Genomic DNA, 15,469 nt, shown 5'->3' with positions numbered 1-15,469 from the left:
CTGGTCTTCGGACGAAGAAGCTTCTTGGATGGAGGTGACCTGGATGACTGAGAACCTACACAGACATTTTCCCCATACCACTTTCTGTTTGTGTTTTTTTTTTATGTGTATTTCCTCTCAGGACTAGTACAGTCTCATATCTATAATACTTTCTCAACATTTTTGTTGCATACATCCATCCATTCTCATCCACATATCCAGGTCAGGGTGCTGGAGGGGCTGGAGCCTTTCCCAGGCACCACAGGGTGAGGCGTACCCTGGACAGGTTGCCAGCCTGTCACAGTGCCAAGGTTTTTAAAAGTAGAAACTGCTGCTAAAGCTCTTTATGCCTTTTCAAACATCCTTAAAATAACAACCAGAGGAGAGACTGACAAAAATTGAAAACATTATTGTCTTTATTTTATGAGCACTTCATGTTTCTACATCTAAAAATAAAGTTCCCCGCCATTTTCAAGCAGCCTGGTTATTGAATTGCCAACTTGAATAGGACTGGTTAAAACTGTATGTCTTTATGTTCTCCGCCAGGTGGCACTATTGCGTCATTAATATACAGCATCATTCAAACGAATAAATTCAAGCTTGCAGAGTTTGCAGAAAGGGGCCAAATTTAGATGGAGTGGTTCTAAGCAGCATAATTAGCTACTTTCTCTCTCAAGCTGCCTATGCAAGAATATGATCATGGATGTAAATACGTTTTTTAACTGAATTGACGAATAATCAAATCCAAAAAATCTAAAAGTTACAAATTATTTTTGTATTTGTATTTATTGTCAGAGAGGAAGTAGCTGCAAAGGTACAATCTTTGTGACAAGGACAGGGGGACTGGGGAAAATTATCTTTCTCTGAATTTGTCAAAAACTTGCATCACCTGCTGGAAACAAGCAAAGTCATTGATTTAGTTTAAGGTGAAAATGTCCAGCAGGTTTTATTTTTGATTTATTATATTTAATGCTAAGTCTTGCAATGGTCAATCTATGAGCTGGACTGGGATGCCCTTCTCTCTATTTGATCCCCACTCCTTTTTGTCCCTCCAGTTTTTCCACTTCTTTGTACGTTTTCTCACGTCCAGTCCCACAGACTTGGCAATTTCATTGGATATGTATCCTACGAATCCTTTTATTGGGTTCGGAAATGCACAGGAGCGATCTGAACAGGCCAAATCACAATATTTGCCATCTTCCTCAACGGGACACAGAATTACATTTCCAAAAAATTCATGCTATTATATTCCCATTTGCAGCGGGAAAGGTTTCAGAGGGTTTGTAACCTGAAGTGCAGGTAAATCAAGGAGTGAACAGACAGGGCGATTACACAGATTACACAGTTGCATTAACCAAGAGCTTGATCGCAGCGGAGGACGTACAGTGTTGAGCCTGAAGTTGAAGGTTCATGATGAGCCGTTTCCTGCTCTCTCTTTGGAGGGTCAGTGTGATGCTCTGCCTGGGTCAACTTTTACATTGTGGTAAGTAGCAGTGTGTAGTTGCATTTGAGCCTGATTGATGATCATGAGGAGTAATGGGAAATGTCAGAATATTAACTATGACCAATTTATAAAAGTCCAATATGAAAAAAAAGATGTAAATGAAAGTTAATGTCTATGATAATTCTAAAAGGCCATCTGTGCTTTTGCGAAATGATTTTCAAATTCTATAAAATGGCATTTAGCAAAAACAGAGTAAACTCACTGATAAATGTTCATTCTTTTTTGGTCTCCATAGTTTTAACATCAGTTTAATTGCTGCATGAAAACAAGTTGGCTGTAAATTACTTTAAAAGTCTCGTTCATGAAGAATTTGTAAAAAGTGTTTGCTTTCTTTGGGGAAAAATTATTTCTCACATGAAATAAAGTGAATCAAGCCAACATACCAAAAAAAAGAAGAAGAAAGAAAAAAAAAGAAAACAAAAAACGAACAAGAATAGGGTTAGTTGAAGAAAATAGATGTAAGGAATGTAAGGGAAAAAAACAAGCAAAAAAGAAACCAAACAACATCACTATACTCCTGACAAGCTCGGTCTTTGTCTAGACTTGTACACATTATCTCATATAGTTTATAGCAGGAACTCCCAATTTTCAGAAATAGAAAAATTGTGACCAAGATACAGATGACATTTTTGACAAAACTTGCAAACATTTTTTAATCAGAATTACAATTAAATATATCTTTTTGAAAACATTCTTTATACCTGCAAAATTTGATATATCAATAGATGTTCAATGCACAGTCTATATAATGTGCCATAACAGACAGTATATGATACTTTAATACTTTTAAATACATGAGTGACACTTCAATGTTTCAGGATTCAGATGACTTCATTTGTGTTTTGTCTCTGCTTTACTCAGGAGAGGCCAGAGTGAACACTGAAGTACAAGCTGGGCCTCGTGTGTTAGGCTCTCCCCTCTACATCACCTGCAGTGTGAGTGGCTTCAGAAGTGAAAACACTGACAAACATTTTGAATTCCGTATGACAAAGCCCTCAAACCCAAACTTTGAGATCCAAATCATCAGTTCATATGAAGATCCTTTTGCATATTCCAATCACCTAATCCATGTGAGAAATAATGAATGATTACTTTGAAACGCTTCTCACCAAACTCAGTCCGCTTCGAAATAAAAAGCCTGCAGAAAACTGATGAAGGGGAATATGAATGTACTGCAGTCAGCTTAGAAGGTGCTTATGATGGAGAGTATTCTGCTAAGACAGTCGTTAAAGGTAATCAATCCCCATCCTGATTTTCAGTCATAACGCTTGAATGTGTCTTCATGTAGGTACGATACGGACTATGTCAGAGCATTCATGACTTTTCATTTCTCTGATGTGGTTTCATAGTGATTGAAGACTCCCTGAGTGTCTCATCATCTGCTTCCACACCACTGAGCTTAAACGAGGGTGAAGCTCTGACTTTAACATGCCTGGCCTCTAGCAGCACCAGCCAGCACACCCATCTGTCTGTTGCCTGGTATCTCCATAAAGATGGACAGGAGGACGCTCAGCCTATCATTTCTCTGAATAGAGATTTTACACTGAGCCCAGGCCAGGGGTTTGAAAGGCGTTACCAAGCAGGTCTCATACGCTTAGATAAATGGGGAGAGGCCTCGTACAGCCTAAAGATGGCTGAGGTTAAGCCATCAAACCAAGGTAGGATCTACTGCCAGGCTCAGGAGTGGATCCAAGATCCTGATGGCTCCTGGTACATCATCATACAGAAGAATGCAGAAGAAATGACCCTGACAGTTAAAGCCACAGGTGGGAAGCAAGCTGAAATATGTAGTAATATGTTGTGTGGGGTTCTGGTAATTACACGAGAAACTGCATTTTGAACCATTTGAATCCTATGGAGAGGTTTCTGTGATTATCCAAAGTAAACAGAATCATTGTAATCAATAACCATGTAACCAGCGCAAACAAAAATAACAGTACTGTTACCTGTAAATGATTGGCATAGCTAACTAATAATACGATGGGAATATTCAGTCCAAGTGATACTCATATGTTTCAAAATATAAGGTGCTATCAAAACAATACCTAGACTCTAAACCTGGGAGGAAGGAGCAATTAGAGAAAAGTCAATACATGAGAGAATTTACCCCATTTATTCAAAATGGTTCTAGTTCCTTTAAGAAGAACTTCTGTTTTCTCACTTTTAATTTTATAAAATTAGCAGATAACCACAATTTAATCTCATATAGGGACAAAAGAAGGTGGGAGAGTGGAACTAGTCTTAGTGGAAAGATACAACTTGGTGTCATCAGCTTAACAACGTAAACATATGCCTAAAAATGTGAGCTAAAGGTAAAAAATGAATATTTAGGCGTGAGCAAAAGACAAATCTTTGGGGAACACCACAACGCCACAGACAACCAGGACGGGTTGTGATCTGAAATTTTTTAACTTTTCATACTGATTATGATGTGAGCTATGATAAACCAGACATGTGAACTGCCAATATTACCAACTCATTCTAATGTCTTTCTTTGTCCTTATTCACAGAAAATAATCTCTATATTCCAAAGGAACATACAGCGATGAATATAAGCAGAAACCAGGATTTGACTTTCCCCTGTAACATCAGTAAACAATCCAGCCATGAATCCAAGTTCCAGGTCACATGGTTTTGGCAGAAAGAAATAGCAACTAAACAGCGCCCCATATTCACAGTTTACAGAAACTCCATTCTGCAACACAGGTTTGGGGGGAATGTTCGCCTGAGATACGACCACCCTGACCCCAGCCAATTCAGCCTCACATTCTTGAACCCTGGCCCTGAAAATAGTGGCCTGTATTTCTGTGAGGTAGAGGAGTGGCTGCCTTCTCTGTCTCGTGGATGGAGCAAATTTGCAGTGGAAAAGTCAGGGCATTTGAATGTCAGTGTTCTCACGAAAGGTAGGCATGTCTTAACACATTTCTCTTAACACGTCATTTCTCTCAGTAAATATCAAAAGATCATGAGGAAATACCTTTCTTTGTCGTCTTCTTTGCAGGTGATGCTAATGCCGATTCTGAATGTAGCACAAGAGCCTATATAATAACTATTGTAATTCTCATCATCTTATTTTTAGTCCTATTGCTACTGGCTTATGGACATCAGATGAGGTGGAGACAACTGAACAGCAGAGGCTTTTTTTTTTTTAAACACATGATGTTATATGCAAGACTTTTTAGTTGGACTGCACATATGTTTTCGTATATAAGTACTAGTGAGACTCTGAATCTTCTGCCATTACTTGGTTGTATGGTTGCTGTATTGGGGAAAAACTGAATAAATCCAATCAAAATTGTGATGCTTTTCTTCCATCTGTCTCACACTGTCCTTCTTTTTCTCCTCCTCTTTTCTTTTTTTTTTAATATATTTTATTTTTGCTTTTACAACTGAACACAACATACTTATATAGATTCATTTGTAAACAGTTACTACAGTTAGCATATGTGGACTTAAGCATGAAGAACAATAAATTAATGAAAAAAAATAACTAAGGAGGTAAAGAAAATTTAGAGAAGAAAAAAAACATAACAATAATAAATAAATAAGTAATTAAATAAGGAGGGGGAGGAATAAAATTAAGATCAATTCATTTTTAAGAATTTCAGAAATGGCTGCCAAATCGTGCAAAAATGCACCAGTTTCCCTTTCCTGTCAAATCTTATCTGTTCCACCCTGGCCACAGACACCATCTCGTTAAGTCACCTCTTAAAACACGGGGCCGAAGGAGACCACCACTGTAAAAGAATGAGTTTCTTTGCAGCAAGCATACCCATTGTGATTATCTGTTTTTGTGAACAACGTCTGTGTAAGAGACTGGAATAGAATCTACTTGTTGCTTTTACTTTTCGGGGAACAGCCATAGACATCAGATTACTGTCATGCCGAGGAAGGCTCTTGTGTGGTGATTGTGTACAAGTTGGGGTAAAACTTGCAGTGTTTCTCTGAAAGATGTGAGAGACTGAAAGAACACTCAGGAACTTTATGGCAGACCGTAGTTCTCTCAGGCTCAGAGAGATGATGTTGTGCTGCACTTGCTCTTTAATTTTGCCAGCACTTCGCAGAGTGGTGGACTGGGCTCCTTGGTACAGCTTCTCTCTGCACCTTGCTGTACAGTTCACTCCCTCGTGTTTCCATGGCAATGCCCGTCAGAGCAAAACAAAGAAACACTGAATTTGGGAGGCAAATCAATGCTTTTAACTATGCAGCAAAGACTAGCAGAGGCAAAATCACATCCAATGTTTTTAACAAATTAAAAAACATTAACTTTACATTCAAACATTAAAATAATAAACAGTCAGTTCATACGTCTACAGTACAATCCCTCTCTTTTCTGAACTTGTACTTTTTGCCTGCATGTAGCTGAACACATTGAGCTGGTTATCGTTATTGCTGCAGTGTCATTCCAGATCTAATTTGACATCAGATTGATGTGCTGGCCTTAATGAAACGACTTGATTTTATCAGAATTTTTATGGCAATTGTGCAACCATTTTCCTATTACAACTTTTCTAAATACAGGAACAGCACTGCTGTGAACTTAAAACACACAAATGCTGTATTCACATAGTGAAATCAGTGATGTAGCAGCAAAATGCATCCGGTGTCTGGCATTGCAAAAAAGTTTCTTGATTAAAAATGAAAGTAAAGAATACGACTCTTACAAAAAACAGTCTCTGTTCTTACTTGTTTACCTGAAAATTCGGCAGTTATACTCTATAGTATCTGGTTTATCAACATACCTGAAAGGCTCAGTGAGACAATTAATTTCTTTGAACTCTCATTTTTTGGTAAAATGTCTCTATATCATTGTTATGAAATGTGCAGCAGATATTATGGGAGTGCAGAGAATGAACACTAATCGCTTTGGTGAACACCTGACAGGATGCATAGTTGGATATCAAACTGGTGGCACTTCCTTTTTTAAGTGCCACCATCAGGTTGGCAATAAGGGTCTTAATAACCTGCCACGAAGCTCCTGAGCTGCATAGTTTGTCATGAACTTCCGAACAGCTACATCATTTATGACTTCTGTGACCTTTGACAGAATCATCATCAGGTCAAGATTTCAATGTTTGAAACCACAAAGCTGCAAGAAAGGACATTCCCATTAGTGCTAAATACAAATATCAGCATGCAAATTCACAAAGAGACAGTGAACGTGTTTAACATTAAATCTGATAACGCAACAGGATGGAAGCACAGATGAAAGTTGACTTTAGATTTCCCCACGTGTACCAGGCTCCCTGTAGTTGGATAAGATGTGTTGTTTGCATGAATTTCTGTCCTGTCAAACACACACACATGCTAAAAAGGCAGATAAATTATCATTTCTTTTTTAAACAATAATACACAGAAAACCCCAACAATCAGAACATGCTCTTTGAGCCAGCACTTGGCAACGATAGTCCATATAAACAGTCCAGATAAATGTGTTGTTGTTTTGCACATGTCTTTCCTTGTTTGTTTCAAATGTGAATTTTCCTTAGGGACTATTGCAGTCTTTCTAATACTTTCTTAACATTTCTCCTCTTTTTCAAACATCCCAAAAAATAAAGCAAGAGACTGAAGAATTTAAGGACACTGGGTAAAACTGTACTTCTTTTGGTTTTCCACCAGGTGGCACCATTGCATCATGAATCTACAGCATTACTCAATCAAATCAGTTCAAAAGGGGCAAACTTGGATTGGGGGATCAGATTAATTACCCACTACTACTTTATCTCTCAAGCTGCCTTGTATGAACATGGTCATGTTATGTAATTAGGTTATAAACTGAATCGATGTGTAATCGAATCAAGAAAACGTGAAAGATGCACATACAAAGTTACAAAGCTATAACTTAAAGTTAAACTTTAAGATTAGGACGGGGGGGCAGGGCGGGGGTCTTTCTCTGGACATTCATGCTATGATTATAATTTATTATACTGATAATATGATTGTTTTTCTCTCACTAATAAATTCAAAAAGTGCACAGGAGGAATCGATTATACTGAACTGCAACACAACTGTTGCTGCCTGTCTCACTTTATGCCCCAGGGTTTTGCAGGGGGGAGCCCACAGTGGAAGATTCAACACAGAAGTCTAAATCAAGGTGGGAAAAGGCGCAGACAGATTTTGATACAGCTACACTGACTGAGGAAATATTGTTGGGCTTGTAGCTGAAGGTTTGGATGATGAGCTTGAAAAGTAAATTTTAAAGTAAAGAGTTAGTAAGTAGTGCTATTGGTGCTATTTAGTAAAATATAGATAAACACAGAATCACCCTCAGTAAATATGTTGTCTGTGTTGTGTGCAACTTGCCTTTTCAAATTTTATATGATTACAAACCTCAGAGATTAAACTCCCTGTTTCATAAATGAGAATTCTTCTTTGGTCTCTATATTTTAATATCAGTCTAACTGCTATATAAACTTAAATTAAGTCCAAATTATTTTCATGAATCACTTTTTATGAAAAAGTAGCAATAAGTGTTTGCAATCGTTGGGGAAAACTGTTTCCTGCATGACGGAAAATAAAGTGAATCATGCCAACACAATCTTATTACTTGCATTGCCAGAAGATAATCATGAACATTTTATTAATTTAACACCATGTTTTTCTGAATCTACTGTAGGATTATCCTCTTCTTTAAACAGTAAGACTGAGCTTTGGAGCCACACTCCAAAAGAAAATGGTTAAGACATGTAAACACTGTCTCAGCCACTTCTTCATGATGGTAAACCACAGTATCCTTAATTAAAAATTAAAAAGCCACAGGTTAGAAGCATTTAATTGATTTTACTCAGTCATGCTATATTAAAAACACATCTTGATATTGGTCAGCACGTTAATGTTTACTTATCCTATAGACACCTGTGTGGATGTCTCACTGTTTTCATTTTTTATCGTGATTAGAGGTGGTAGAGCCATCGTCTCCGTCTCTGGCAGTGGAAATCTCAGCACAGCCAGCAGCGCTGCAGGAGGGGCAGGAGCTGATGCTGTCCTGTAACATAAACACAGAGGACGTGGAGAAAAGATTCGTCTCTGAAGCATGGCTGAATGAAAGTGTGCAGCTAGCTCTCATTGGTCCCACAGGTGTGTTCACTGTGGCGCCGGAGTACAATGTTCGTCAGAAAAATGGAGAGTTCAGAGCCGCACGGGGGGGCTGCATCTCTCCTGTAAAGTGGATGGGGTTCAAGGTCAGCTCTCTGTCACCTGGCAACACAAACAAACACCAATGGCCTTGTTCACCAAGATCATTAGTATAAGTCGGGAGGGTGTTACAGAGATAGCAGAGGAGTTCGTGAGTTGCAAAGTGAGGGTGATGCGTCCAGCAGCTCATCCTTGAGCTTGATGAGGTCAAAATGTCCTGTGTACCCGTGTCTGGGCAGAAACCCAATAGCAAGACTCACAGCCAGGCACAAACTACCAATGTAACAGTGATTTCTATAGGTACGATGTGTCTCTGCTAAAACAGATTCAGGCACATGAAGTTACAGAAGTACCCATTTTGAGTTAAAACAGGATACATTTTTGCATTGTGAAGCATGCAAAGCTATTTTATACAATCAGTTAATAAACATGGAACTGAAAATGAGCGTAAGAAGTTATAATTAATCTAATATCTTCTTGCTGCAGCTTTGTTTCAGTTGCATAGCACTGAGAGTCACACTGATCATCTGATTTAACTCCTTGTAAAAAAGCACATTTCCCAAAACCCAGCAAAATATGCCATCTCTCCTGGTCATCTTCTGGGCACAGCTGATGTCTGCACTATCTCTCTTTTTGATGTTGATGGAGTCATTTCTTATTCTGTCTCTATCCTTTGTGCAAGCTGCATGTGTCCTGCCTATTGTTAAATTGTTTTTTTTCCTCAGTTTGGTTGTTTACAAGTCCTCCTGAATTCTCTTTAATCTCCTTTCTCTTTTGTCTGCCAGTATAACCCAGAATTTCATTAAGTCTCACTGACTGGTCTGTTATTAAAGGTCTGTTAAACTAAAGTTTTACCCTTGTGCTTATTCACAGAAAACAGTCTCTCTATTCCAAAGGAGGAAGCAGAGATAAAGCAGAGGAACAAGAAAGCAGAATTTCATCATCCCCTGTAACATCAACTAACAACCCAGCCATGAATCCAAGTTCCAGGTCACATGGTTTTGGCAGAAAAAATCAGAAACTAAACAGCGCCCCATATTCCACAAAACGCTACGTCTAGATGAACAGAATCAACTTTTGGAGATACCTTTTCTTGTCTTCTTTTTTGCAGGCAATGCTAATCACATCTCTGAATTCAACATGAGTACCTATAAAATAACTATTACAGTTCTCATCGTCATAGTCATGGCCATATTGCTATTGATGCTCAAGATGTGCAGAAGTAAAGGCTCAAAAGGAAAGAAGTCAACTCCATCTCGCTGGGGTGAATCGCTCCCTTTGAACACCAATCAAGGTGGAGACGACTGAACAGCACAGACATTCTTTCTATGTGATGCAATATATGCAAAGGATTTTAATAGCTGTACTTTACCTTCTTTTAACTCACATTTTCCAATTAAATCACTCTTGTTTCAATTTATCTGTTCATAGCATTTCATGGAATAGCTCTACCGGTTTTCAGTGCAGCTGGGAATAATTTTAAAGAATAAAGTCATACTGTGGTAAACCAATGTGCCAAAATAAAAATGTGTTGCTCTGCAAATACTCACAGACTGCAATGTACTGTATATATTTGCCTATAAATGCTAGTGTGGATCTGAATCTCTGGACTTGCAAAACTGAATAAATCCAATCAAAATTTTGATGCTTTTCCTCCATCTGTCTCACACTCTCCTTCTTCCTCTCCTCCCTTTTCCTGACTCATTTTTTTCCCTTCATCAGCCCCATAAATCTTTAACACCCCATCTGTTTTAGAGACTGGAATAGAATCTACTTATTGCTTTCACTTTAGAGGAAACAACTGCAGACATCTGATTACTGTCATACCGAGGAAGGCTCTTATGTGGTGATTGTGTACAAGTTGAGGTAAAACTTGCAGTGTTTCTCTTAAAGATGTGAGAGACTAAAAGAACACTCAGGAACTTTATGGCAGACTGTAGTTCTCTCAGCCCCAGAGAGATGATGATGTTGTGCTGCCTTTGGTCTTGAATTTTACCAGCACTTCACAGCCTGGTGGACTGGGCTCCTTGGTACAGCTTCCCTCTTAACTTTACTGTAATTTCACTCCCTTGTGTTTCCATGGCAATGCTTGTCAGTGCAAACAAAGAAACACTGAATTTGGGAGGCAAATCAATGCTTGTAACTATGCAGCAAAGACAAGCAGAGGCAAAATCACATCCAGAGCGCCAGCCATTAGAGCTCCCTCTTCATGCTCTTTGCCTTAATAAAGTCTCAAACATTTGCATATTAAACACTCATTCCATCCATTTTTTTCTTTCATATTAGTGCTGCTGCATGCAGTGTAAAGTAAAAGCCTGGATTTATTAAAACAGTACAATCCCTCTCTTTTCTGAACTTGAACTTTTTGCCTGCATGTAGCTGAATACATTGAGCTGGTTATCGTTATTGCTGCAGTCTCGTTCCAGATCTAATTTGACATCAGACTGATGCTCTGGCCTTTGTGTGACATGAAAGCACTTGATTTATGACAATCGCGCAACCATTTTTCTATTACAACTTCTCTTAATACAGGGAGAGCACCAACGTTGCTTTGAAAGGTTTCACACATAAATGTAAATTATAATAGCAATAGTAACAGTGATAGATAGTAATAGCAGACAGTAATAGTGATAAAACAGCAGCGGGCATACGGTGTCTGGTGCTCCGATAAATACGTCTTTTGGGGAAAATAAAATAAAAGAGCACTACTCTTACAAAAACAGCACCCCTGTGCTTACTTACATACATTAACAATGAAAAGCCAGTTGTGTACTGTGCCTGTGTAGTTTATCAATGCATGTGAATGGCACAGTGGCAAAATAAATGCTAATAAATCCCCAAAACTCGTATTTTCACTTTTACTTTGCTGATCCTTTGACCTTTTCTCTGGCGAAACATCTCCACAACGTTGTCATAAAATGTTCAACACATAATCATGATGTGCACAGAACACTAATTGCTGTGCTGAGCCCCTGACTTTTAATCTAGTGACAAAAACTGGATGCAAAATTTGATTTTTTTTTCTCCTAGTGCCACCATCAGTTTCGAAATAATGACCTTAACAGCCTGCCTATCTGACAGATGAAGATTCCAGGTCAAAACCCCAAACCTGCAAGAAAAGACATTCACATTAATGCTAAATACAAGTGTCTTGCATTCTATTTCACTAACAGTCAGAAAGTGAGGTATTATATTCGTATTTTATCTACTAAAACAACACGAATGGGAGTTGACATTAGATTTCCTCACCTGAACCAGGCTCCAAGTAGTTGTGTCCTATCAAACACACATACGCATGCACACACACACACACACACACACACACACAGACCGTAAACAGAACAAATGATCAAAGTTAGACCTAAAACACCCTCCTGAATGAGAGGATAATGCGTCCTGGCAGAGGTAGGGATATAACATAGGGAGGAGAGAGAGACACTCAACCTGCCATCTGCACAAATTACGTAACGCCTCTCATCGACACTGAAAGTCTTCTCTGAAGCACTGCCTCCTTTCACCTCATCTCGCTGAATCTCTTTGCTTATACCCCCAACTCCAACTCTACTCCCTCATGACTCCTGTCTTGCCTTTGATATTCCCTTTTCTCACAAGAAGAGGACACAGCCTGACAGAGCTGCCTTCTGTTCCCAGTCTGAACCAAAAGCTTTCTCTCTCTCTCACTTGCAGACACTTTTCCCTCCCTCTCTCTTTCTCTTTCGCTCACAGTCTTATTCGTCAGCACCAGAGGGAGCTATTGTCACCCAGAATGACAGAGATCCACAGCAGTCATCCCCTTACCATAGAAGTGAAGTGCTGGCCAGCTTGTCATTGTAGCACCCAATCTGAAAATGTAAGACTTTGAAAACTGTCAAGTACTTTCTCTCCTTTCACTTGTTGATTCGAGGTCTCTTGGTGCTGGGAGCTTTGTGTGCAAGTTTTCTGTCTGTGTATATGAGAGAATAGAGGAAAACCGTCTGCAAAGTTGCAAGAAAGCATGAGGGCAGAGAGACGTATAGTCTCTATAGCTGTTTTCACACATGCACTTCAGCCCTGAACTTTTTTAGACCCTACCCAACGGACATGCATGAGTGAATGCAAAAGATTCAGTTGGAACTGGCATTCAGCAGTCTTTAACCTGTCAGCTCCCTGCTCCATTGTAAAAATTGTGAAGGTAATAGTTCTGTGTATTCATACAGACTGAGTGCTTTTTCAAGCCTCCAGCATACTTTACCCAAGCAGCACCCTCGCCTAAACCAAACGGTGGGAATGCATCTGAAGCAGAGTGTCTCATACTGTCAGCGAGAAACAGGGATAGACATCTGAAAAATGACCTCTTTCTACTGACATGGTCTGGAGTTCATGTGTGAAAATCCCTTAAGGGTCTAAGGATGTAATGCTACTTCAAGCTGCACATTGTCTTCTGATACAGTATTTAGGAAAGTACTTGCTAACGGAGCATGACTGACAGGTCTTTTCACACAAGCACACAGAGTATTACCTCATTTATCCAGGCCCACCGCTCAACACACAGATATGTGGGCACACAAACTATATACAACTCTCAAAACTGTTAAGAGCTGTCTGCCTTTTCTTGTTGAGGCCTGATTATTATCCCCAGAGACTGTGCCGGCTGGTAGAAGGAGCTGGAGAGTCCAAAATAAAAACAGCTTAAATGGTGCAATATGAAGTAATAGCCTGTTCTGCTCACTGTCAAGGGAGCTCTCAACAAACCCAGAACTCACTTTTTTTTATTTCTTTTTTTTATTTCACAGCTTTACTCTCACATACTGGAACTGCATGAATGAATACCCCAAAGCTGCTTTATCTGTGTGCCTCCTGTTATTATAGTATAACTTACCAGCGTGTGTCTGTCATGTTTGCTTGTCTACATGTATGTGCATGTGCTATCACTAAAACCTTTAATCATGTTAGAAATAACTGAGCCTCCCCTGACAGTAGATATAAAAACAAGAACGAAGATTAAAAAAAACACATCCAGCAAATTCAAAGTTCATTATAACTGCACCACGAAGCATTGATTCATGTGTCAAAATGAACTTGAGTTTGCTTTTTTTTTTTCTTGGCATATTTTTTATATATTTATTTTTGTTATTGCTTCCTTTGTCATGCTGTTGGCGCATGAATAAAACAATGAATCCTAACTGACTCTTGATAGAGCATTTTTGTTCTTTATCATTCCATCTCACCTATTCTCTACAGACCACTTCACTTAATCAGACATTCCCTTCCCACTGACAAACAAGAAATAGATTTGCTTTTTGGGGGATTACATGCTACATACCCTCCAGAGCTGATAAAATGATAACGCTTGCCCTGTCGTTGTGCCTTTATAGGACTGCTGGGGCTTTTCCTCTGGTGCGAGCCTTGCAGCTACTCTTGGTTGTTATTGTGACTATCAGCATTCATGCTAGAAAATGCACTGCTTAAAAAAACATTAAGGGACACGCAATCCTGAACACAAAGTCAGTTAAATTTCAGAGATATTCGTCTCTCCCGTTAGGGAGCGTAAACCATTGTGAATCCATTTCAGCTGCTTAGGTGCAAATAAAAGTGGCGACAGGTTTACTGTAGAAGCAAGAACAAGACAATCCCTAAAAAAGAAAGTGGTTTTGCAGGTGGTAGCCACAGACCATTGTTATCTTCCTATCCTAACTGATTTTTCTCTTGTTTTTCTTTTTGCTGCTGTTTTTGTCACAACTGGGAACATGAGATAGCACCTGCAGGTCATACAAGTTGCACAGGTAGACCAGTTCCTCCGGGATGGCACATCCAGACCTGTTGTCTCAAGAGGGTTTGCTGTGTATCCTAGCACAGTCTTAGCAGGCACACCAGGACATATGGCACTACACGAGGAGAGCTGGACAAGGTCGACAATCCAGCGGCAGTATCTGCTCCTTTGTGTGAGGAGGAACAGGAGAAGCGCTGTGAAAGCCAAAAAACGTCCTCCAACAGGCTACTCGTGCAGCGATACCACGGCATCTCCAAATGTTTTACCACATCTGTCACATGTGTTCAATGTGAACGTGCTCTCATCTGTGAAGAGAACAAGGTGCCAGTGGCAGGCCAGCCAGTTCTGGTGTTCGCTGGCAAATGGCAATCAAGCTGCACAGTGCTGGACTGAGAGCACAGAAAGGACGTCGGGAGCTCGTGCCACCATCATGGAGTCTGATTCTGATAGCTTGGCCAAAAGTATGCAGGAGAGTGATATATTTGAAGTTTTACTGGGTTAGTGAGGCTCGACTGTTCTCTTAATATTTTGGGCAGTGTATTAACAAAAGTCTGATTAAATAAGGAGACGGAAGGCCCTTAGTTATGAGATGAGATGTCATCGACGGCAAAGGTTTTTTACATTTAAGATCATGTCTTAGAAAGCCAAAAGAAAAAAATTAATGCACAAGCAGATTTGTTACCACATTAAATTTGTCTCACCTGTGATCGATCATTTGACCACTCACTATATACTGCATAGAGTCTGAGTATACATACATATATACTCCCTCAATTCTCTCCGTCACCTGCAAACTCATCATTCTGATTAGTTGAGATTTTTGGCCAGATTTCTTCTTTATATTTCTCTTATTTTTTTCACAGTTCCGATTTTCTTGTGTATTTTTATTTCCTTGTGTTCTTAGTGGAGTCCTCCCAGTGTATGACCTTTTGCCTCGACGATGCACTTTGCCTGCTTCCTGCTGGAACTGGTTGTCCTACTGACTGCCTAATTTAGATGTAGGATTTTGCTCACCACTTCCTCGTCCTCCTACACTTGGGTCCTGTTCTCTACGAACTTTTACATCTTTAGAACATAGAAGCCAATCTAAAGCACCTCGAGAT

The 15,469-nt window shown here is 39.4% G+C and overlaps 1 pseudogene across 1 annotated transcript; it reads left to right on the top strand.

Moving 5' to 3' along the window:
• The first annotated feature begins 708 nt into the window (after positions 1-708).
• LOC146500593 (immunoglobulin superfamily member 2-like) lies at positions 709-14,759 on the top strand (annotated as a pseudogene). Its single transcript, XR_014869700.1, has 5 exons — positions 709-1,462; positions 2,345-2,715; positions 2,833-3,249; positions 8,381-8,664; positions 14,448-14,759. The product of XR_014869700.1 is annotated as an immunoglobulin superfamily member 2-like (transcript).
• Positions 14,760-15,469: the final 710 nt, after the last annotated feature.

Source organism: Neolamprologus multifasciatus, chromosome 16, assembly GCF_963576455.1.
Source record: "Neolamprologus multifasciatus chromosome 16, fNeoMul1.2, whole genome shotgun sequence".
In the NCBI taxonomy this organism is placed as follows: domain Eukaryota; kingdom Metazoa; phylum Chordata; class Actinopteri; order Cichliformes; family Cichlidae; genus Neolamprologus; species Neolamprologus multifasciatus.
This window is presented reverse-complemented; position numbering and strand designations above follow the sequence as displayed.